Source organism: Gorilla gorilla, chromosome X (assembly GCF_029281585.2).
Source record: "Gorilla gorilla gorilla isolate KB3781 chromosome X, NHGRI_mGorGor1-v2.1_pri, whole genome shotgun sequence".
Classification (NCBI taxonomy): Eukaryota; Metazoa; Chordata; class Mammalia; order Primates; family Hominidae; genus Gorilla; species Gorilla gorilla.
In genome coordinates, this window is record NC_073247.2 from 31698249 (window position 1) to 31721513 (window position 23265).

At 39.4% G+C, this 23265-nt stretch overlaps 1 non-coding gene across 1 annotated transcript; it reads left to right on the forward strand.

Annotated features, from left to right (window-relative positions):
• Positions 1 to 4991: 4991 nt before the first annotated feature.
• Positions 4992 to 5098, forward strand: LOC115932471 (U6 spliceosomal RNA). The gene has a single exon (XR_004068750.1). It is a non-coding gene; the product is annotated as a U6 spliceosomal RNA (small nuclear RNA).
• The last annotated feature ends 18167 nt before the right edge of the window (positions 5099 to 23265 follow it).

A 23265-nucleotide genomic window follows, 5' to 3' on the forward strand; every position in this document is an offset into this window, starting at 1 on the left:
TAACAAATTTTAAATATATATGCACTCAACATTGAAGTACCAAAATCTATAAAGCAAACATTTGTAGATCTACGTGGAGAGATAGATCATGATATAATAACAGTAGGGAACTTCAAAACCCACTTCCAGCAATGGACAGATCACCCAGAGAGAAAATCAGCAAAGAAATACTGGATTGAAATTGCTCTCTATACCTAAGGGACCTAACAGTCATTTACAGAACACTGCATCCAAAACTACAAAACACACATTTTTCTCTGATATGGTTTGGTTCTGTGTCCCCACCCAAATCTCACGTTGAATTGTAATTCCCAGTGTTAGGGGAAGACCTGGTGGAAGGTGATTGGATCATGGGGGTGAACCTACCTCATGCTGTTTTCATGATACTGAGTGAGTTCTTATGAAATCTGATGGTTTAAAGAGTGTGTGGCACTTCCGCCCTCATTCTCTTTCTCCTGCCACCACTAGAAGGTGCTTTCTTCCCCTTCATCTTCCTCCATGATTTTAAGTTTCCTGAGGCCTCCCAGTCATGCTTCCTGTTAGGCCTGTAGAACTGTGAGTCAATTAAACCTCTTTTATTCATAAATTACCCAGTTTCAGGTAGTTCTTTATAGCAGTGTAAGAATGGATTTAATATAGAAATTCGGTACCAGGAAGTGGGGCATTGTTACAAAGACAGCTGAAAATGTGGAATTGACTTTGGACCTGAGTAATGAGCAGAGGTTGGGACAGTTTGGAGGGCTCAGAAGAAGACAGGAAGATGTGGGAATGTTTGGAACTTCATAGAGACTTGTTGGATGGTTGTGATCATATGTTGATAGTGATATGAACAATGAAGTCCAGGCTGAGGTGGTCTCGGATGGAGATGAGGAACTTATTGGGAACTAGAGCAAAGGTCACTCTTGCTATGCTTTAGCAAAGAGACTGGCAGCATTGTGTCCCTGCTCTAGGGATCTGTGGAAATTTGAACTTAAGAGACGATTTAGGGTCTCTGGAAGAAGACATTTCTAAGAAGCAAAGCATTGAAGATGTGGCCTGGCTACTCCTAAAAGCCTATGCTCATTTGCATAAAAAAGAGATGGTCTGAAATTGGAACTTATATTTAAAAGGGAAGCAGAGCATTAAAGTTTGGAAAATTTGCAGCCTGACCATGTGGTAGAAAAAAAGTAAAATCCATTTTCTGGAGAGAAATTAATTCAAGCTGGCTCCAGAAATTTGCATAAGAGGAGCCAAAGGTTCATAGCCAAAATAATGGGGAAAATGTCTCCAGGGCATTTCAGAGAACTTCACAGCAGCTCCTCCCATCACAGGCTCAGAGACCTAGGAGGGAAAATGGTTTTCTGGACCAGTCCCATGGTCCAGCTGCTCTGTGCAACCTCAGGACATGGCACCCCATGTCTCAGCTTCTCTAGCTCCAGCCATAGCTAAAAGGGGCCAAGGTACAGCTCAGACCATGGCATCAGAGGGTGCAAGCTCCAAGCCTTGGCAAATTTCTCCTGATGTTGGGCCTGCAGGTACACAGAAGGCAAGAGTTGAGGTTTGGAAACCTCCACCTAGATTTCAGAGGACGTATGGAAATGCCTGAATGTCCAGGCAGAAGTCTGCTGCAGGGGCAGAGCCCTCAGAGAGAACCTCCACTAGGGCAGTGCAGAGGGAAAATGTTGAGTTGAAGCCCCCACACAGAGACTCCACTGGGGCACTGCCTAGGGGAGCTGTGAGAAGAGTGCCACTGTCTTTCAGATCCCGGAATGATGGATACACCGACAGCCTGCACTGTGCTCCTGGAAATGCAGCAGACACTAAATTCCAGCCTGTGAAAGCAGCCTAAGTGGTTGTACCCTGCAGAGCCACAGGGGCAGCTCAAGGCTTTGGGAGACCACCCCTTGCATCAGCAAATCCTGAATGTGAGACATAGAGTCAAAGGAGATTATTTTGGAGCTTTAAGATTTAACGATTGCCCTGCTGGGTTTCAGACTTGCATGCGGCCTGTAGCCCCTTTGTTTTGTCCAATTTATCTCATTAGAATGGGAGCATTTACCCAATGTCTGTATCCCCATCATACCTTGGAAGTAACTAACTTGTTTTTTATTTTAGAGGCTCATAGGCAGAAGGGACTTGCCTTGTCTCAGATAATACTTTGAACTTGGACTTTTGGGTTAATGCTGGAGTGAGTTAAGAATTTGGGGGACTATTGGGAAGGCATGATTGTGTTTTGAAATGTGAGGACATGAGATCTGGGAGGGGCCAGGGGCAGAAATGATATGGTTTGGCCCTGTGTCCCCATCCAAATCTCATATTGTAATTCCCAATTTGGGGAGAGGAACCTGGTGGGAGGTGATTGGATCATGGGTACACATTTCTCCATGCTGCTCTTGTGATAGCAAGTGAGTTCTCACCAGCTCTGATGGTTTAAAAAGTGCGTGGCACTTCCCTCCTCATTCTCTCTTTCCCCTGCTGCCAGTAGAAACAGGTGCTTGCTTCCCCTTCACCTTCCACCATGTTTGTAAGTTTCCTGAGGCCTCTCATTCATGCTTCCTGTTAAGCCTGTGGAGCTGTGAGTCATTAAAACTCTTTTCTTCAAAATGAATGAAAAATGTAAATGTAAGAGTTGAAATGATATAACTACTAAAAGAAAGCATGAAGGACACTCTTTTTTTTTTTTTTTTTGAAACAGAGTCTCACCCTGTCGCCCAGGCTGGAGTGCAGTGGCGCAATCTCCGCTCACTGCAAGCTCTGCCTTCCAGGTTCACGCCATTCTCCTGCCTCAGCATCCCGAGTAGCTGGGACTACAGGCGCCTGCCACCACGCCCGGATAATTTTTTGTATTTTTAGTAGAAACGGGGTTTCACTGCGTTAGCCAGGATGGTCTCGATCTCCTGACCTTGTGATCTGCCTGCCTCGGCCTCCCAAAGTGCTGGGATTACAGGCATGAGCCACCGCACCCGGCCCTAGGACACTCTTTATGATAGTAGTCTGGGCAAGGATTTTTTGGACAAGGCCTCAAAGCCACAGACAATAAAAGCATAAATAGACAAATGGGATTACATCAAATTTAAAAGCTACTGCTTGGCAAAGTAAACAATCAATAGGGTAAAGAGACCATCTATAGAACGGGAGAAAATATTTGCAAACTGCATCTCACAACACATCCTATATATCCACAATATAGAAGAAGCTCAAATAACCCAAAACAGAAAAAGAAAACAAATAATTTGTTTTAAAAATGGGCAAAATATCTGAATAGGCATTTCTCAAAAGAAGACATACATATGGTCAAAAAGTAGAGACAAATTGCTCAGCATCACTAATCATCATGAAATGAAAATCAAAGCTACAAAGTGAGATATTACTTCACCCCAATTAGAATGGCTATTATCAAAGACAAAAATTGCAAATGCTGGACAAAAGGGAACACTTATACATTGTCGATGGGAATATAAATTAATACAGTTGTTATGGAAAACAGTATGGAAGTTCCTTAAAAAAATTAAAACTAGAACTACCATATGATTCGGCAATCCTACTACTGAGTATATATCAAAAGGAAATAAAATCAGTGTCAGTATATTTGAACTCCCATGTTTGTTGCAGCACTATTCACAATACCCAAGGTATGCAACCAACCTAAGTGTCCATGGATGAATAACTGGAAAGAAAATGTATTACATATGCACAATGAAATATTCTTCTGCAAAAAAGGATGAAATCTTGTCATCTGTAACAACATGGATGAACTGGAAGACATAATGTTATGTGAAATAAGTCAGATACAGAAAGACAAATACCATATGATATCACTCATATGTAGAATCGAAAGAAGTTTATCTCATAGGAGTAGAGAGTAGATTAGTGATTCCCAGAGGCTGGGGAGTGTGTGTCAGGGGACAGTGGTGGGTGAGATAGGGAGAGATTGGTCAACAGGTACAAAGTTACAGTTAGGAGGAATAAGTTCTGGTGTACTGTTGCACAGTAGAGTGACTATGGTTAACAATAGTTTATTGAATATTTCAAAATAGCTAAAAGAGAGAATTTTAAATGTGCTCACCACATAGAAATGAAAAGGTATAAAGTGATGAACATGATAGATACTCAGAGTTGATATTATGGAATGTATACATGTATCAAAACATTACATCGCACCATAAATATGTAAAACTGATTTATCTGTGATTTAAAAATACAAATAAAAAATCTAAAAAATCATTTTGCTCCTCTTTATTGTTCAAAGCTAGTATATTAATAGGAATGATTATGATACAATCTAGAACTATTCACTCTTGTTTAATTAATTCAATTTAATTACACATCTACAGAAGATGTTAGGTTGTATATAATTCAAGAAGGCATGATGAGGCTTCTTTTTTAGAAATATCTCACATATGAAATTTAAAATCTAGAAAGAGAGAATTTAACTAGAAAGAAGCTAGCTTGAATCTAACCAAAAGGAAAGAGTCAGCAAAGTCAAATAAGGAATACTATAGAAACTAAATTGTCTCTACTCTACAAAAAAATCAACTTCAATGAAGTAAAAGAAAGTCTGTAAAACTATTCAAGATTAGAGACTCAAGAGGTATTGGGAAAATATAATCCTCTAAAGGAAATCAATAAGACAGGAAAATAAATTATAACACCCATTAGGATAAGGATCAGAAAAATAAAATTCTTCTGAGGATCAGGAAAATAAAATCCTCCAAAGGACATCAATAAGACAATTTGAGAAACTTGAATGAGTATGGAATATAAGATAATACTATTGTATCAATAATAAATGCCCCAAATTGGATAATTATATTGTGTTTATGTAAAAAAAATTTTCTATTTTTGGAGACACATGCTCCAATATTGGGGGGTGAGAACACATAATGTCTATAATGTCTTTGCAACTGACTCATGAAAAATAATAATTATGAATCTAGATTAATTTAGTTTTGCAAGTTTTCTGTACATTTGAAATTTTTAACACAAAAAATTTAAAATAATAAGAATAAATAGTGCTTGCTTTGGCAGCACATATACTAAAACTGGAAGGATATGTAGAAGATTACCATGTCCCCTGTGCAAGGATGACACTCAAATTCATAAGGCATTCCATATTTTTAAACACCTCTATGGAAATAAACTAGAAAATCTAGAAGAGATGGATAAATTCCTGCACACATACACCCTCCCAAGACTAAACCAAGAAGAAATTGAATCCATGAATATACCAAAAACAAATTATGAAATTAAAGCAGTAATTAATAGCCTACCCACAAAAAAAAAAAAAAAAAAAAAAAAAAAAGCCCATGACCGGAAGGATTTACAGCCAAATTCTACCAGAGGTAAAAAGAGGAGCTGGTATCATTCCTTTTGAAACTATTCCAAAAAATTGAAAAGGAGGGAATCCTCCCTAACTCATTTTATGAGACCAGCATCATCCTGATACCAAAACCTGGCAGAAACACAACAACAAAAAAAAAAACTTCAGGCCAATAACCCTGATGAACATTGATGCAAAAAATCCTCAATAAAATACTGGCAAACTGAATTCAGCAGCAAATCAAAAAGCTTATCCACCACGATCAAGTTGGCTTTATCCATGAGATTCAAGGCTGGTTCAACATATACAAATCAATAAAAGTAATCCAACACATAAACAGAACCAATGACAAAAACCAAATGATTATCCAATAGATGCAGAAAAGACCTTCAATAAAACTCAACATCCCTTCATGTTAAAAACTCTCAATAAACTAGGTATTGATGGAATATATCTCAAAATAATAAGAGCTATTTATAAAAAATACATAGCCAATATCATACTGAATGGGCAAAAGCTGGAAGTACTGCTCTTGAAAACTGGCACAGGACTAGGATACCCTCTCTCACCACTCCTATTCAACATAGTATTGGAAGTTCTGGCCAGAGCAATCAGGCAAGGGAAAGAAAGAAAGGTATTCAAATAGGAAGACAGGAAGTCAAATTACCTTTTTTTTGCAGATGATATAATCCTCTATCTAGAAAACCTCATCATCTTAGCCCCAAAACTCCTTAATCTGATGAGCAACTTCAGCAAAGTCTCAGGATATGAAATCAATGTGCAAAAATCTCCAGCATTCCTATGCACCAACAGCAGGCAAGCAGAGAACCAAATCATGAATGAACTCCCATTTACAATTGATATAAAGAGAATAATAAAATACCTAGGAATACAACGTACAAGGGATGTGATGGACCTCTTCAAGGAGAACTACAAACCACTGCTCAAGGAAATAAGAGAGGACACAAATAAATGGAAAAACATTCCATCCTCATGGATAGAAAGAATCAATGTCATGAAAATGGCCATACTGCCAAAAGTAATTTGTAGATTCAATGCTATTCCCATCAAACTACCATTGACATTCTTCACAGAATTAGAAAAATCTACTTTAAATTTCATATGGAACCAAAAAAGAGCCTGTATAGCTAAGACAATCCTAAGCAAAAGATCAAAACGGGAGTCATCATGCTACCTGACTTCAAACTATACTTCAAGGCTACAGTAACCAAAACAGCATGGTACTGGTACCAAAACAGAGATACAGACCAATGGAACAGAACAGAGACCTCATAAATAACACCACACATCTACTATCATCTGATCTTTGACAGACCTGACAAAAACAAGCAGTGGGGAAAGGATTCCCTATTTAATAAATGGTGCTGGGAAAACTGGCTACCCATATGCAGAAAACTGGAACAGGACCCCTTCCTTACACCTTATACAAAAATTAACTCAAGATGGATTAAAGACTTAAATGTAAAGCCCAAAACCATAAAAACCCTAGAAGAAAACCTAGGCAATACCATTCAGGACTTAGGCATGGGCAAAGACTTTATGATGAAAATGCCAAAAGCAATTGCAACAAAAGCCAAAACTTACAAATGGGATCTAATTAAATTAAAGAGCTTCTGTGCAGCAAAAGAAGCTATAAACAGAGTGAATAGGCAACCTACAGAATTGGAGAAAATTTTTGCAATCTATACATCTGAGAAAGGTCTAATATCCAGAATCTACAAGGAACTTCAACAAATTTACAAGAAAAAAAAAATCAACCCCATCAAAAAGTGGGCAAAAGATATAAACATACACTTTTCAAAAGAAGACATTTATGTGGCCAACAGACATATGAAAAAAAGCTCAACATCACTGACCATTAGAGAAATGCAAATCAAAACCGCAATGAGATACCATCTCACAACAGTCAGAATGGCGATTGCTAAAACGTCAAGAAACAATAGATGCTGGTGAGGCTGTGAAGAAATAGGAACACTTTTACACTGTTGGTGAGAATGTAAATTAATTCAACCATTGTGGAAGACAATGTGGCAATTCATCAGGGGTCCAGAACCAGAAATACCATTTGACCCAGCAATCCCATTACTGGGTATATACCCAAAGGAATATAAATAATTCTACTATAAAGACACATGCACACATGTGTTTACTGCAGAAATATTTACAATAGCAAAGACATGGAACCAACACAAACGCCTATAAATGATAGACTGGATAAAGAAAATATGGTACATATACACCATGGAATACTATGCAGCCCTAAAAAGGAATGAGATCATGTCCTTTGCCAGGACACAAATGAAGCTGGAAGCCATTATTCTCAGCAAACTAACACAGTGACAGAAAACGAAACACTGAATGTTCTCACTCGTAAGTGGGAGTTGAACAATGAGGACGCATGGACACAGAGAGGGGAACAACATACCAAGGCTAGTCAGGGGGTGAGTGGCGAGGAGAGGAAGAGTATTAGGACAAATAACTAATGCATGTGGGGCTTAAAACCTAGATGACGGGTTGATAGGTGCAACAAACCACCATGGCACACCTACACCTATGTAACAGACCTACATGTTCTGCACTTGTATCCTAGAACTTAAAGTAAAAATTTTAAAAAGAATAAATAAAAGGACTAATCTAGAGAAATGCTTGCACAAGTGCATCAGGAGACATATATAAGAATGTACATGTTTATAGCAGCCAATGTGCTCTCATATACTAAAAATGTTACAATGACCTAAATATTCTTAAGTAGTAAAATGGCTAAATACATTATGATGTATATATAAAATGGAATACTACAGAGCAGTGAAAATGAAACAGCCAGAGTTACATATCACAACATGAATAAATCTCCAAAACATAATAATGAGAGAATGAAGCAAGTTGCAAAAGGTATTATATAGTATGATTCCATTTATTTAAAGTTCAGAAATAGGCAGAAGTAAACAAAATTATCAACCAACCCTCTAACAAATTGAGGGTAAAGAGATCAATGTAATACAATAATCTACCATTTGAAAAAAATTGGTAACTGTATTTGAATTGAATATTTTGTCCTTTACCAACCATGTTCTATTATAGGACTGTGCTCAGAAAGCTTTAGATATTATGGTGCCATCATCATGGGTATTAGCTCAGTCAAGATTATTATTTTATTATTATTAGTTTTATATTTATAATCATTCTAATGGGTGTTATAATTTATGAGTCTGGTGACAACTAGAAGAGCTACAAACTATTCTGTTGATATCTTTCCCTTCGATTCTGAATATATATTCAATCTCAGCACTAGAAATAGCACATACAGTTTTTTATTAGTAATTTGTTCCTAGGATCTTTAATTCTTTCTACATTCATCTTCTCCATTCAGTACTACTGCCTTTTCTTCTAGTATTGTCAGATTACACTGTGAAATGTCTGCCATTCACTGTCAAAACAGCATCTCCCCGCGACAAAAGACAGAAATAGCAGCCTTCCCACAGCCACAGCTAACCAAGGTTTTATGATGATCAAGACAATGATGATCAAGACACACAGCCATTACTACGCACATGGAGTCATGCTTGGAGTTTGGGGATAAAGACAAACAGTCTTGAGTTTAAGAGACCCAAAATCATATCACATGGACAACACTTTAAAGAATATGACTATTTTTTTCTATCAGAATTATCTTTTATTATTTTTTATTACACTTTACATTCTAGGGAACATGTGCACATCGTGGAGGTTTGTTACATATGTATACATGTGCCATGTTGGTGTGCTGCACCCATTAACTCGTCATTTACATAAGGTATTTCTCTTAATGCTATCCCTCCCCCCGCCCTACACGTCACAACAGGCCCCAGTGTGTGATGTTCCCCTTCCTAGGCCCAAGTGTTCTCATTGTTCAATTCCCACCTATGAGGGAGAACATGTGGTGTTTGGTTTTCTGTCCTTGCGATAGTTTACTGAGAATGATTGTTTCCAGCTTCATCCATGTCCCTACAAAGGACATGAACTCACCATTTTTTATGGCTGCATAGTATTCCATGGTGTATATGTGCCACATTTTCTTAATCCAGTCTATCATTGTTGGACATTTGGGTTGGTTCCAAGTCTTTGCTATTGTGAATAGTGCCGCAATAAACATACGTGTGCATGTGTCTTTATAGCAGCATGATTTATAATCCTTTGGGTATATACCCAGTAATGGGATGGCTGGGTCAAATGGAATTTCTAGTTCTAGATCCCTGAGGAATCGCCACACTGTCTTCCACAATGGTTGAACTAGTTTACACTCCCACCAACAGTGTAAAAGTGTTCCTATTTCTCCACATCCTCTCCAGCACCTGTTGCTTCCTGACTTTTTAATGATGGCCATTCTAACTGCTGTGAGATGGTATCTCATTGTGGTTTTGATTTGCATTTCTCTGATGGCCAGTGATGATGAGCATTTTGTCATGTGTCCGTTGGCTGCATAAATGTCTTCTTTGGAGAAATGTCTGTTCATATCATTTGCCCACTTGTTGATGGGAATGTTTGATTTTCTTGTAAATTTGTTTGAGTTCATTGTAGATTCTGGATATTAGCCCTTTGTCAGATGTGCAGATTGCAAAAATTTTCCCCCATTCTGTAGGTTACCTGTTCACTCTGATGGTAGTTTCTTTTGCTGTGCAGAAGCTCTTTAGTTTAATTAGATCCCATTTGTCTATTTTTGCTTTTGTTGCCATTGCTTTTGGTGTCTTAGACATGAAGTCCTTGCCCATGCCTATGTCCTGAATGGTATTGCCTAGGTTTTATTCTAGGGTTTTTATGGTTTTAGGTCTAACATTTAAGTCTTTATTCCATCTTGAATTAATTTTTGTATAAGGTACAAGGAAGGGATCCAGTTTCAACTTTCTACATATGGCTAGCCAGTTTTCCCAGCACCATTTATTAAATAGGGAATCCTTTCCCCATTTCTTGTTTTTGTCAGGTTTTTCAAAGACCAGATGGTTGTAGATGTGTGGTATTATTTCTGAGGGCTCTGTTCTGTTCCATTGGTCTGTATCTCTGTTTTGGTACCAGTACCATGCTGTTTTGGTTACTATAGCCTTGTAATATAGTTTGAAGTCACGTAGTGTGATGCCTCCAGCTTTGTTCTTTTGGCTTAGGATTGTCTTGATAATGCGGGCTCTTTTTTGGTTCCATATGAACTTTACAGTAGTTTTTTCCAATTCTGTGAAGAAAGTCATTGGCAGCTTGATGGGGATGGCATTAAATCTATAAATTACCTTGGGTAGTATGGCCATTTTCATGATATTGATTCTTCCTATCCATGAGCATGGAACGTTCTTCCATTTCTTTGTGTCCTCTTTTATTTTGTTGAGCAGTGGTTTGTAGCTCTCCTTGAAGAGGTCCTTCACGTCCCTTGTAAGTTGGATTCCTAAGTATTTTATTCTCTTTGAAGCAATTGTGAATGGGAGTTCACTCATGATTTGGCTCTCTGTTTGTCTGTTATTGGTGTATAGGAATCTTGTGATTTTTGCACATTGATTTTGTATCCTGAGACTTTGCTGAAGCTGTTTATCAGCTTAAGGAGATTTGGGGCTGACACGATGGGGTTTTCTTTTTTTTTTCTTTTTTTTTTTTTTTTTTTTTATTATACTTTAAGTTTTAGGGTACATGTGCACATTGTGCAGGTTAGTTACATATGTATACATGTGCCATGCTGGTGGTATATCTCCCAATGCTATCCCTCCCCCCTCCCCCCACCCCACAACAGGCCCCAGAGTGTGATATTCCCCTTCCTGTGTCCATGTGATCTCATTGTTCAGTTCCCACCTATGAGTGAGAATATGCGGTGTTTGGTTTTTTGTTCTTGCGATAGTTTACTGAGAATGATGGTTTCCAATTTCATCCATGTCCCTACAAAGGACATGAACTCATCATTTTTTATGGCTGCATAGTATTCCATGGTGTATATGTGCCACATTTTCTTAATCCAGTCTATCATTGTTGGACATTTGGGTTGGTTCCAAGTCTTTGCTATTGTGAATAATGCCGCAATAAACATACGTGTGCATGTGTCTTTATAGCAGCATGATTTATAGTCCTTTGGGTATATACCCAGTAATGGGATGGCTGGGTCAAATGGTATTTCTAGTTCTAGATCCCTGAGGAATCGCCACACTGACTTCCACAATGGTTGAACTAGTTTACAGTCCCACCAACAGTGTAAAAGTGTTCCTATTTCTCCACATCCTCTCCAGCACCTGTTGTTTCCTGACTTTTTAATGATTGCCATTCTAACTGGTGTGAGATGATATCTCATAGTGGTTTTGATTTGCATTTCTCTGATGGCCAGTGATGATGAGCATTTTTTCATGTGTTTTTTGGCTGCATAAATGTCTTCTTTTGAGAAGTGTCTGTTCATGTCCTTCGCCCACTTTTTGATGGGGTTGTTTGTTTTTTTCTTGTAAATTTGTTTGAGTTCATTGTAGATTCTGGATATTAGCCCTTTGTCAGATGAGTAGGTTGCGAAAATTTTCTCCCATGTTGTAGGTTGCCTGTTCACTCTGATGGTAGTTTCTTTTGCTGTGCAGAAGCTCTTTAGTTTAATTAGATCCCATTTGTCAATTTTGGCTTTTGTTGCCATTGCTTTTGGTGTTTTGGACATGAAGTCCTTGCCCATGCCTATGTCCTGAATGGTAATGCCTAGGTTTTCTTCTAGGGTTTTTATGGTTTTAGGTCTAACGTTTAAATCTTTAATCCATCTTGAATTGATTTTTGTATAAGGTGTAAGGAAGGGATCCAGTTTCAGCTTTCTACATATGGCTAGCCAGTTTTCCCAGCACCATTTATTAAATAGGGAATCCTTTCCCCATTGTTTGTTTTTCTCAGGTTTGTCAAAGATCAGATAGTTGTAGGTATGCGGCGTTATTTCTGAGGGCTCTGTTCTGTTCCATTGATCTATATCTCTGTTTTGGTACCAGTACCATGCTGTTTTTGTTACTGTAGCCTTGTAGTATAGTTTGAAGTCAGGTAGTGTGATGCCTCCAGCTTTGTTCTTTTGGCTTAGGATTGACTTGGCAATGCGGGCTCTTTTTTGGTTCCATATGAACTTTAAAGTAGTTTTTTCCAATTCTGTGAAGAAAGTCATTGGTAGCTTGATGGGGATGGCATTGAATCTGTAAATTACCTTGGGCAGTATGGCCCTTTTCACGATATTGATTCTTCCTACCCATGAGCATGGAATGTTCTTCCATTTGTTTGTATCCTCTTTTATTTCCTTGAGCAGTGGTTTGTAGTTCTCCTTTAAGAGGTCCTTCACATCCCTTGTAAGTTGGATTCCTAGGTATTTTATTTTCTTTGAAGCAATTGTGAATGGGAGTTCACTCATGATTTGGCTCTCTGTTTGTCTGTTGTTGGTGTATAAGAATGCTTGTGATTTTTGTACATTGATTTTGTATCCTGAGACTTTGCTGAAGTTGCTTATCAGCTTAAGGAGATTTTGGGCTGAGACAATGGGGTTTTCTAGATAAACAATCATGTCGTCTGCAAACAGGGACAATTTGACTTCCTCTTTTCCTAATTGAATACCCTTTATTTCCTTCTCCTGCCTGATTGCCCTGGCCAGAACTTCCAACACTATGTTGAATAGGAGCGGTGAGAGAGGGCATCCCTGTCTTGTGCCAGTTTTCAAAGGGAATGCTTCCAGTTTTTGCCCATTCAGTATGATATTGGCTGTGGGTTTGTCATAGATAGCTCTTATTATTTTGAAATACGTCCCATCAATACCTAATTTATTGAGAGTTTTTAGCATGAAGGGTTGTTGAATTTTGTCAAAGGCTTTTTCTGCATCTATTGAGATAATCATGTGGTTTTTGTCTTTGGCTCTGTTTATATGCTGGATTACATTTATTGATTTGCGTATATTGAACCAGCCTTGCATCCCGGGGATGAAGCCCACTTGATCATGGTGGATAAGCTTTTTGATGTGCTGCTGGATTCGGTTTGCCAGTATTTTATTGAGGATTTTTGCATCAATGTTCATCAAGGATATTGGTCTAAAATTCTCTTTTTTGGTTGTGTCTCTGCCCGGCTTTGGTATCAGAATGATGCTGGCCTCATAAAATGAGTTAGGGAGGATTCCCTCTTTTTCTATTGATTGGAATAGTTTCAGAAGGAATGGTACCAGTTCCTCCTTGTACCTCTGGTAGAATTCGGCTGTGAATCCATCTGGTCCTGGACTCTTTTTGGTTGGTAAACTATTGATTATTGCCACAATTTCAGCTCCTGTTATTGGTCTATTCAGAGATTCAACTTCTTCCTGGTTTAGTCTTGGGAGAGTGTATGTGTCAAGGAATGTATCCATTTCTTCTAGATTTTCTAGCTTATTTGCGTAGAGGTGTTTGTAGTATTCTCTGATGGTAGTTTGTATTTCTGTGGGATCGGTGGTGATATCCCCATTATCATTTTTTATTGTGTCTATTTGATTCTTCTCTCTTTTTTTCTTTATTAGTCTTGCTAGCGGTCTATCAATTTTGTTGATCCTTTCAAAAAACCAGCTCCTGGATTCATTGATTTTTTGAAGGGTTTTTTGTGTCTCTATTTCCTTCAGTTCTGCTCTGATTTTAGTTATTTCTTGCCTTCTGCTAGCTTTTGAATGTGTTTGCTCTTGCTTTTCTAGTTCTTTTAATTGTGATGTTAGGGTGTCAATTTTGGATCTTTCCTGCTTTCTCTTGTGGGCATTTAGTGCTATAAATTTCCCTCTACACACTGCTTTGAATGCATCCCAGAGATTCTGGTATGTTGTGTCTTTGTTCTCGTTGGTTTCAAAGAACATCTTTATTTCTGCCTTCATTTCGTTATGTACCCAGTAGTCATTCAGGAGCAGGTTGTTCAGTTTCCATGTAGTTGAGCGGCTTTGAGTGAGATTTTTAATCCTGAGTTCTAGTTTGATTGCACTGTGGTCTGAGAGATAGTTTGTTATAATTTCTGTTCTTTTACATTTGCTGAGGAGAGCTTTACTTCCAACTATGTGGTCAATTTTGGAATAGGTGTGGTGTGGTGCTGAAAAAAATGTATATTCTGTTGATTTGGGGTGGAGAGTTCTGTAGATGTCTATTAGGTCCGCTTGGTGCAGAGCTGAGTTCAATTCCTGGGTATCCTTGTTGACTTTCTGTCTCGTTGATCTGTCTAATGTTGACAGTGGGGTGTTAAAGTCTCCCATTATTAATGTGTGGGAGTCTAAGTCTCTTTGTAGGTCACTCAGGACTTGCTTTATGAATCTGGGTGCTCCTGTATTGGGTGCATATATATTTAGGATAGTTAGCTCCTCTTGTTGAATTGATCCCTTTACCATTATGTAATGGCCTTCTTTGTCTCTTTTGATCTTTGTTGGTTTAAAGTCTGTTTTGTCAGAGACTAGGATTGCAACCCCTGCCTTTTTTTGTTTTCCATTTGCTTGGTAGATCTTCCTCCATCCTTTTATTTTGAGCCTATGTGTGTCTCTGCACGTGAGATGGGTTTCCTGAATACAGCATACTGATGGGTCTTGACTCTTTATCCAACTTGCCAGTCTGTGTCTTTTAATTGGAGAATTTAGTCCATTTACATTTAAAGTTAATATTGTTATGTGTGAATTTGATCCTGTCATTATGATGTTAGCTGGTGATTTTGCTCATTAGTTGATGCAGTTTCTTCCTAGTCTCCATGGTCTTTACATTTCGGCATGATTTTGCAGCGGCTGGTACCGGTTGTTCCTTTCCATGTTTAGCGCTTCCTTCAGGAGCTCTTTTAGGGCAGGCCTGGTGGTGACAAAATCTCTCAGCATTTGCTTGTCTGTAAAGTATTTTATTCCTCCTTCACTTATGAAGCTTAGTTTGGCTGGATATGAAATTCTGGGTTGAAAATTCTTTTCTTTAAGAATGTTGAATATTGGCCCCCACTCTCTTCTGGCTTGTAGGGTTTCTGCCGAGAAATCCGCTGTTAGTCTGATGGGCTTCCCTTTGAGGGTAACCCGACCTTTCTCTCTGGCTGCCCTTAACATTTTTTCCTTCATTTCAACTTTGGTGAATCTGACAATTATGTGTCTTGGAGTTGCTCTTCTCGAGGAGTATCTTTGTGGTGTTCTCTGTATTTCCTGAATCTGAATGTTGGCCTGCCTTGCTAGATTGGGGAAGTTCTCCTGGATAATATCCTGCAGAGTGTTTTCCAACTTGGTTCCATTCTCCGCATCACTTTCAGGTACACCAATCAGACGTAGATTTGGTCTTTTCACATAGTCCCATATTTCTTGGAGGCTTTGCTCATTTCTTTTTATTCTTTTTTCTCTAGACTTCCCTTCTCGCTTCGTTTCATTCATTTCATCTTCCATTGCTGATACCCTTTCTTCCAGTTGATCGCATCGGCTCCTGAGGCTTCTGCATTCTTCACGTAGTTCTCGAGCCTTGGTTTTCAGCTCCATCAGCTCCTTTAAGCACTTCTCTGTATTGGTTATTCTAGTTATACATTCTTCTAAATTTTTTTCAAAGTTTTCAACTTCTTTGCCTTTGGTTTGAATGTCCTCCCGTAGCTCAGAGTAATTTGATCGTCTGAAGCCTTCTTCTCTCAGCTCGTCAAACTCATTCTCCATCCAGCTTTGTTCCGTTGCTGGTGAGGGACTGCGTTCCTTTGGAGGAGGAGAGGTGCTCTGCGTTTTAGAGTTTCCAGTTTTTCTGTTCTGTTTTTTCCCCATCTTTGTGGTTTTATCTACTTTTGGTCTTTGATGATGGTGATGTACAGATGGGTTTTCAGTGTGGATGTCCTTTCTGTTTGTTAGTTTTCCTTCTAACAGACAGGACCCTCAGCTGCAGGTCTGTTGGAATACCCTGCCGTGTGAGGTGTCAGTGTGCCCCTGCTGGGGGGTGCCTCCCAGTTAGGCTGCTCGGGGGTCAGGGGTCAGGGACCCACTTGAGGAGGCAGTCTGCCCGTTCTCAGATCTCCAGCTGCGTGCTGGGAGAACCACTGCTCTCTTCAAAGCTGTCAGACAGGGACATTTAAGTCTGCAGAGGTTACTGCTGTCTTTTTGTTTGTCTGTGCCCTGCCCCCAGAGGTGGAGCCTACAGAGGCAGGCAAGCCTCCTTGAGCTGTGGTGGGCTCCACCCAGTTCGAGCTTCCCGGCTGCTTTGTTTACCTGGGCAATGGCGGGCGCCCCTCCCCCAGCCTCGCTGCCGCCTTGCAGTTTGATCTCAGACTGCTGTGCTAGCAATCAGCGAGATTCCGTGGGCGTAGGACCCTCCGAGTCAGGTGTGGGATATAGTCTCGTGGTGCGCCGTTTTTTAAGCCGGTCTGAAAAGCGCAATAATCGGGTGGGAGTGACCCGATTTTCCAGGTGCGTCCGTCACCCCTTTCTTTGACTCAGAAAGGGAACTCCCTGACCCCTTGCGCTTCCCAGGTGAGGCAATGCCTCGCCCTGCTTTGGCTCGCGCACGGTGCGCTGCACCCACTGGCCTGCGCCCACTGTCTGGCACTCCCTAGTGAGATGAACCCAGTACCTCAGATGGAAATGCAGAAATCACCCGTCTTCTGCGTCGCTCACGCTGGGAGCTGTAGACCGGAGCTGTTCCTATTCGGCCATCTTGGCTCTCCCAGTACGATGGGGTTTTCTAAGTATATGATCCTGTCATCTGCAAACAGGGACAATTTGACTTCCTCTTTTTCTAATTGAATACCCTTTATTTCTTTCTCCTGCCTGATTGCCATGGCCAGAACTTCCAACACTATGTTGAATAGGAGTGGTGTGAGAGGGCATCCCTGTCTTGTGCCAGTTTTCAAAGGGAATGCTTCCAGCTTTTGCCCATTCAGTATGATATTGGCTGTGGGTTTGTTATAAACAGCTCTCATTATTTTGAGATACATCCCATCAATACCTAGTTTATTCAGAGTTTTTAGCATGAAGGACTGTTGAATTTTGACAAAGGCCTTTTCTGCATCTATTGAGATAATCATGTGGTTTTTGTCTTTGGTTCTGTTTATAAGATGGATTATGTTTATTGATTTGCGTATGTTGAACCAGCCTTGCATCCCAGGGATGAAGCCCACTTGATCATGGTGGATAAGCTTTTTGATGTGCTGTTGGATTCGGTTTGCCAGTATTTTAATGAGGATTTTTGCATTGACGTTCATCAGGGATATTGGTCTAAAATTCTCTTTTTTGTTGTTGTGTATCTGCCAGGCTTTGGTATTAGGATGATGCTGGCCTCAAAAAATGAGTTTGGGAAGATTCTGTCTTTTTCTATTGATTGGAATAGTTTCAGAAGGAATGGTACCAGCTCCTCTTTGTACCTCTGGTAGAATTTGGCTGTGAATCCATCTGGTCCTGGACTTTTTTTGGTTGGTAGGCTATTAATTATTGCCTCAATTTCAGAGCCTGTTATTGGTCTATTCAGGGATTCAACTTCTTCCTGGTTTAGTCTTGGGAGGGTGTATGTGTCGAGGAATTTATCCATTTATTCTAGATTATCCAGTGTATTTGCAAAGAGGTGTTTATAGTATTCTCTGATGGTAGTTTGTATTTCCGTGGGATCAGTGGTGATATCCCCTTTATCTTTTTTTATTGTGTCTATTTGATTCTTCTCTCTTTTCTTCTTTATTAGTCTTGCTAGTAGTCTATCAATTTTGTTGATCTTTTCAAAAAACCAGCTCCTGGATTCATTGATTTTTTGAAGGGTTTTTCTTTTCTCTATCTCCTTCAGTTCTGCTCTGATCTTGGTTATTTCCTGCCTTCTGCTAGCTTTTGAATGTATTTGTTCTTGCTTCTCTGGTTCTTTTAATTGTGATGTTAGGGTGTCGATTTTAGATCTTTCCTGCTTTCTCTTGTGGGCATTTAGTGCTATAAATTTCCCTCTACACACTGCTTTAAATGTATCCCAGAGATTCTGGTATGTTTTGTCTTTGTTCTCATTGGTTTCAAATAACATCTTTATTTCTGCCTTCATTTCGTTATGTACCCAGTAGTCATTCAGGAGCAGGTTGTTCAGTTTCCATGTAGTTGTGTGGTTTCGAGTGAGTTTCTTAATCCTGAGTTCTAATTTGATTGCACTGTGGTCTGAGAGACAGTTTGCTCTAATTTCTGTTCTTTTACATTTGCTGAGGAGTGCTTTACTTCCAACTATGTGGTCAATTTTGGAATAAGTGGGCTGTGGTGCTGAGAAGAGTGTATATTCTGTTGATTTGGGGTGGAGAGTTCTGTAGATGTCTATTAGGTCTGCTCGGTGCAGAGCTGAGTTCAAGTCCTGGGTATCCTTGTTAACCTTCTGTCTCGTTGATCTGTGTGATGTTGACAGTGGGGTGTTAAAGTCTCCCATTATTATTGTGTGGGGGTCTAAGTCTCTTTGTAGGTCTCAAGGACTTGCTTTATGAATCTGGGTGCACCTGTATTGGGTGCACATATATTTAGGATAGTTAGCTGTTCTTGTTGAATGGATCCCTTTACCATTATGTATTGGCCTTCTTTGTCTCTTTTGATCTTTTTTGGTTTAAAGTCTGTTTTATCAGAGACTAGGATTGCAACCCCTGCTTTTTTTTTTGTTTTCCATTTGCTTGGTAGATCTTCCTCCATCCCTTTATTTTGAGCCTATGTGTGTCTCTGCAAGTGAGATGGGTTTCCTGAATACAGCACACTGATGGGTCTTGACTCTTTATCCAATTTGCCAGTCTGTGTCTTTTAATTGGGGCATTTAGCCCATTTACATTTAAGGTTAATATTGTTATGTGTGTATATCCAGTAATGGGATGGCTGGCTCAAGTGGTATTTCTAGTTCTAGATCCCTGAGGAATCGCCACACTGACTTCCACAATGGTTGAACTAGTTTGCAGTCCCACCAAGATACCCAAAGGATTATAAAACATGCTGCTATAAAGACACATGCACACGTATGTTTATTGTGTTTATTCACAATAGCAAAGACTTGGAACCAACCCAAATGTCCAACAATGATAGACTGGATTAAGAAAATGCAGCACATATACACCATGGAATACTATGCAGCCATAAAAAAGGATGAGTTCATGTCCTTTGTAGGGACATGGATGAAGCTGGAAACTATCATTCTCAGCAAACTATCGCAAGGACAAAAAACCAAACACTGCATGTTCTCACTCATAGGTGGGAATTGAACAATGAGAACACTTGGACACAGGAAGGGGAACATCACACAATGGGGCCAGTTGTGGGGTGTGAAGAGGGGGGAGGGATAGCATTAGGAGATATACCTAATGTTAAATGACGAGTTACTGGGTGCAGCACACCAACATGGCACATGTATACATATGTAACTAACCTGCACGTTGTGCACATGTACCCTAAAACTTAAAGTATAATAAAAAAAATTGTTATGTGTGAATTTGATCCTGTCATTATGATGTTAGCTGGTTATTTTGCTCGTTAGTTGGTGCAGTTTCTTCCTAGCATCGTTGGTCTTTACAATTTGGCATGTTTTTGCAGTGGCTGGTACCAGCTCTTCCTTTCCATGTTCAGTGCTTCCTTCAGGAGCTCTTGTAAGGCAGGCATGGTGGTGACCAAATCTCTCAGCATTTGCTTGTCTGTAAAGGATTTTATTTCTCCTTCACTTATGAAGCTTAGTTTGGCTGGATATGAAATTCTGGGTTGAAAGTTCTTTTCTTTAAGAATGTTGAATATTGGCCCCCACTCTCTTCTGGCTTGTAGGGTTTCTGCAGAGATACCCACTGTTAGTCTGATGGGCTTCCCTTTGCGGGGAACCCGACCTTTCTCTCTGGCTGCCCTTAACATTTTCTCCTTTATGTCAACCTTGGTGAATCTGACAATTATGTGTCTTGGGGTTGCTCTTCTCAAGGAGTATTTTTGTGGCATTCTGTGTATTTCCTGAATTTGAATGTTGGCCTGCCTTGCTAGGTTGGGGAAGTTCTCCTGGATAATATCCTGAAGAGTGATTTCCACCTTGGTTGCATTCTCCCCATTACTTTCAGGTACACCAATCAAATGTAGATTTGGTCTTTTCACATAGTCCCATATTTCTTGGAGGCTTTGCTCATTTCTTTTTACTCTTTTTTTCTCTCAACTACTCTTCTTGCTTCTTTTGACTCATTTGATCTTCAGTCACTGATATCCTTTCTTCCACTTGATCTAATCGGCTACTGAAGCTTGTGGATGCGTCACGTAGTTCTCGTGCCATGGTTTTCAGCTCCATCAGGTCATTTAAGCTCTTCTCTACGCTGTTTATTCTAGTTAGCCATTCATCTAATCCTTTTTCAAGGTTTTTAGCTTCCTTGCGAAGGGTTCAAACATCCTCCTTTAGCTCGGAGAAGTTTGTTACTACCAATCTTCTGAAGCCTACTTCTGTCAATTCATCAAAGTCATTGTCCGTCCAGCTTTGTTCCGTGGCTGGCAAGGAGCTGCGATCCTTTGGAGGAGAAGAGGCGGTCTGATTTTCAGAATTTTCAGCTTTTCTGCTCTGGTTTCTCTCCATCTTTGTGGTTTTATCTACCTTTGGTCTTTGTTGATGCTGACCTACAGATAGGGTTTTGGTGTGGATGTCCTTTTTGTTGATGTTAAGGAATATGACTATTAAGTTATTCCTCCGTGGTGGGAATAAGGGAGACACATTTGATAACTAACTTAAAATATCTAAAGAGTTGTCACATGGAAGCTGGATTTGACTTGTTCTTCATGACCCCTTCTTCATGACCCCAAGGGATAGAACTTGAATCAATAGGTCAAAGCTTCAGAAAGACAAATTTGTTCAATTTAAGGAAGAGCCACCCAGAAATACAATAACCATTCCCTCAGAAAAGTGAACTACATATTTCTAGAAGCATTCTAAAAGAGTTTAGGCAAGCAGTAAGATGGGTTCAGAGAATAAAATGATTGATTTTTCAGGGTTCTGAGAGTCTGGGTTCTAGGCATGGAAGAGGATGCTGAGGTAGTAGTCAAGAGGCCTGGGTTATTGCCCTTGCTCATCCACTAACTAGATAGATGACCACCATTTTCAGACTTTTCTCTTCTAATAAGAGTATTAGGATAAATGGATAGTGCTGTCACTGCCTTGATAGAAATAACAGCTCCATATCAGATTAATTTCACACTGATGTCAACCTTACGACAGAAAATCTGTTTCACTGAAGGCAACCTAATTTACTAACACTGGGAATCTGATATAGACCAACAAGGTTTGGAGCATTTATTCTCTAGGGAAACATCAGTAGAAGTATAATGTACACATCACCACCATGGAGTTAAAAAAAAAAAGTTTAATCAAAGAGAAAGATTCCACAGAAGCTAGGCTTGATGCTCAAGAAGAATCATTTTGCCTTTGAGAGGAATTACTCCTCCAAGAGTAGCTTTACCCTTGGCTTTTATGAAATATTGGTATATCACCTGGAAATAAGCACCACAACATTTTCTTTTTTATTGGTTTATTATGTTGCTGTATAATACCTAATGAACACAGTCAGTTGGCTAAATATTGTCCACATTCTGAGTCTATGTAAAGGTATGCAGGAATAGCTTATAGAGTCCTTGATATCCCCTGAACCAAGAGAGTCAATTACGTTTATTTTATTACTATAAATTTTACAGAGGAGAGAAATATTTTTTTCTACATTCCAGGGCAATGGAAAGATGCTTCATTTCTTTTCATACTGTTTCTAACCCTATGTTAGGAATATAGTCACTGTTATCTACTTTTCAACTGTAAGCAATTTTTAGCAATTTCTGATGGGGAAATGTATCAGTCAAGGTCCCTGCAGGAAACAGAATTCCACTCAGGTGATTCAATGAAGAAATTTTTTTAAAAAACTACTTACAGATGTGTGGCTAGAGTTAAGGTTAAACAAGGAAGGATGAGGCCATTATGACCCAAAGATTAGTCATAGCTGGAAGCCATTACCAATCCTAGGTTTGAAAGGGAACATGGAGGAAATAGTGTTTTAGGAACCAGTGAGAGCTGGAACTATGGAGGAAGGGATACTTAGCAAAAGTTGTAGCAATGGAGAGACTCAACCACAGCCAAAACCAGAACCAACTCAGCCAGGGTGAAACAGGGAAGAGATATCCCAACTACTCTCTCTTTATGTCCTATGATCTCATGCTGCTGACTCCTTTTAGCTGAGTCAACAATGCAAACTCAGAAATTTAGTTTGGAATACTTTGTCCAATTACTATCTCCTAACTCCCATTTCTGATTATTTCCCATATATATCACACTCTCAAAGGGATATAGTCTAGAAAATTTGTTAATGACTACCTAACCTATAAATAATGGAATCCATATGTCACTTGGAGAGAAAAAAAAGATGCATAGGGCTACATTTATTGTAATTTAATCATCATTCAAAAATTAATTTAGCCACTACTATATAGTGCTGAAGACAGAAATGGTATCAGACTTCATGCATCTTCTACAATATAAAAATGCCTAGAGACATGCTTAGTTAAAAAGAGAGAAGATATACACACTACATGTAGATATAGAAGTTTGCCCACATGCACATGTGTCTGTAGTGTGCATGTATGGGTGTATATGTGTATGTGTGCCTATAGTGAGAATGTGTATATCTGTGCTGATATTCTGCACTTCCCCTCTCCATGACCCTCCCCAAATCAACTCTCCACTCTTCTCCAACTGCTTTGTGCCCTAAATGACTGAACTATATGAATTACATCAATGGATTTCCTCATCCTCTAGCTTCTTGCTGGGTTCAGACAATGAGTGGAACGCCAGAAGAAAATCAGAAGGCAGCAAATAAGAAATATCAGAGTATTTATTTCTCTGAGTCTCCTTGCAAAGTCACTATGACTCATCATATCCTCAACTAAAAATCACAGTTCCTATCAAGCAATCCATCTTTCTCTGCAGGTTCCAGTTGCTGCTCTCTCTCCTTGTCCCTTCGGTAGTGACAGCACCTTGCTCTGACTATCTCCTGGGGTACTACTTCACTAACCCTGTGGTTTCCCTGTA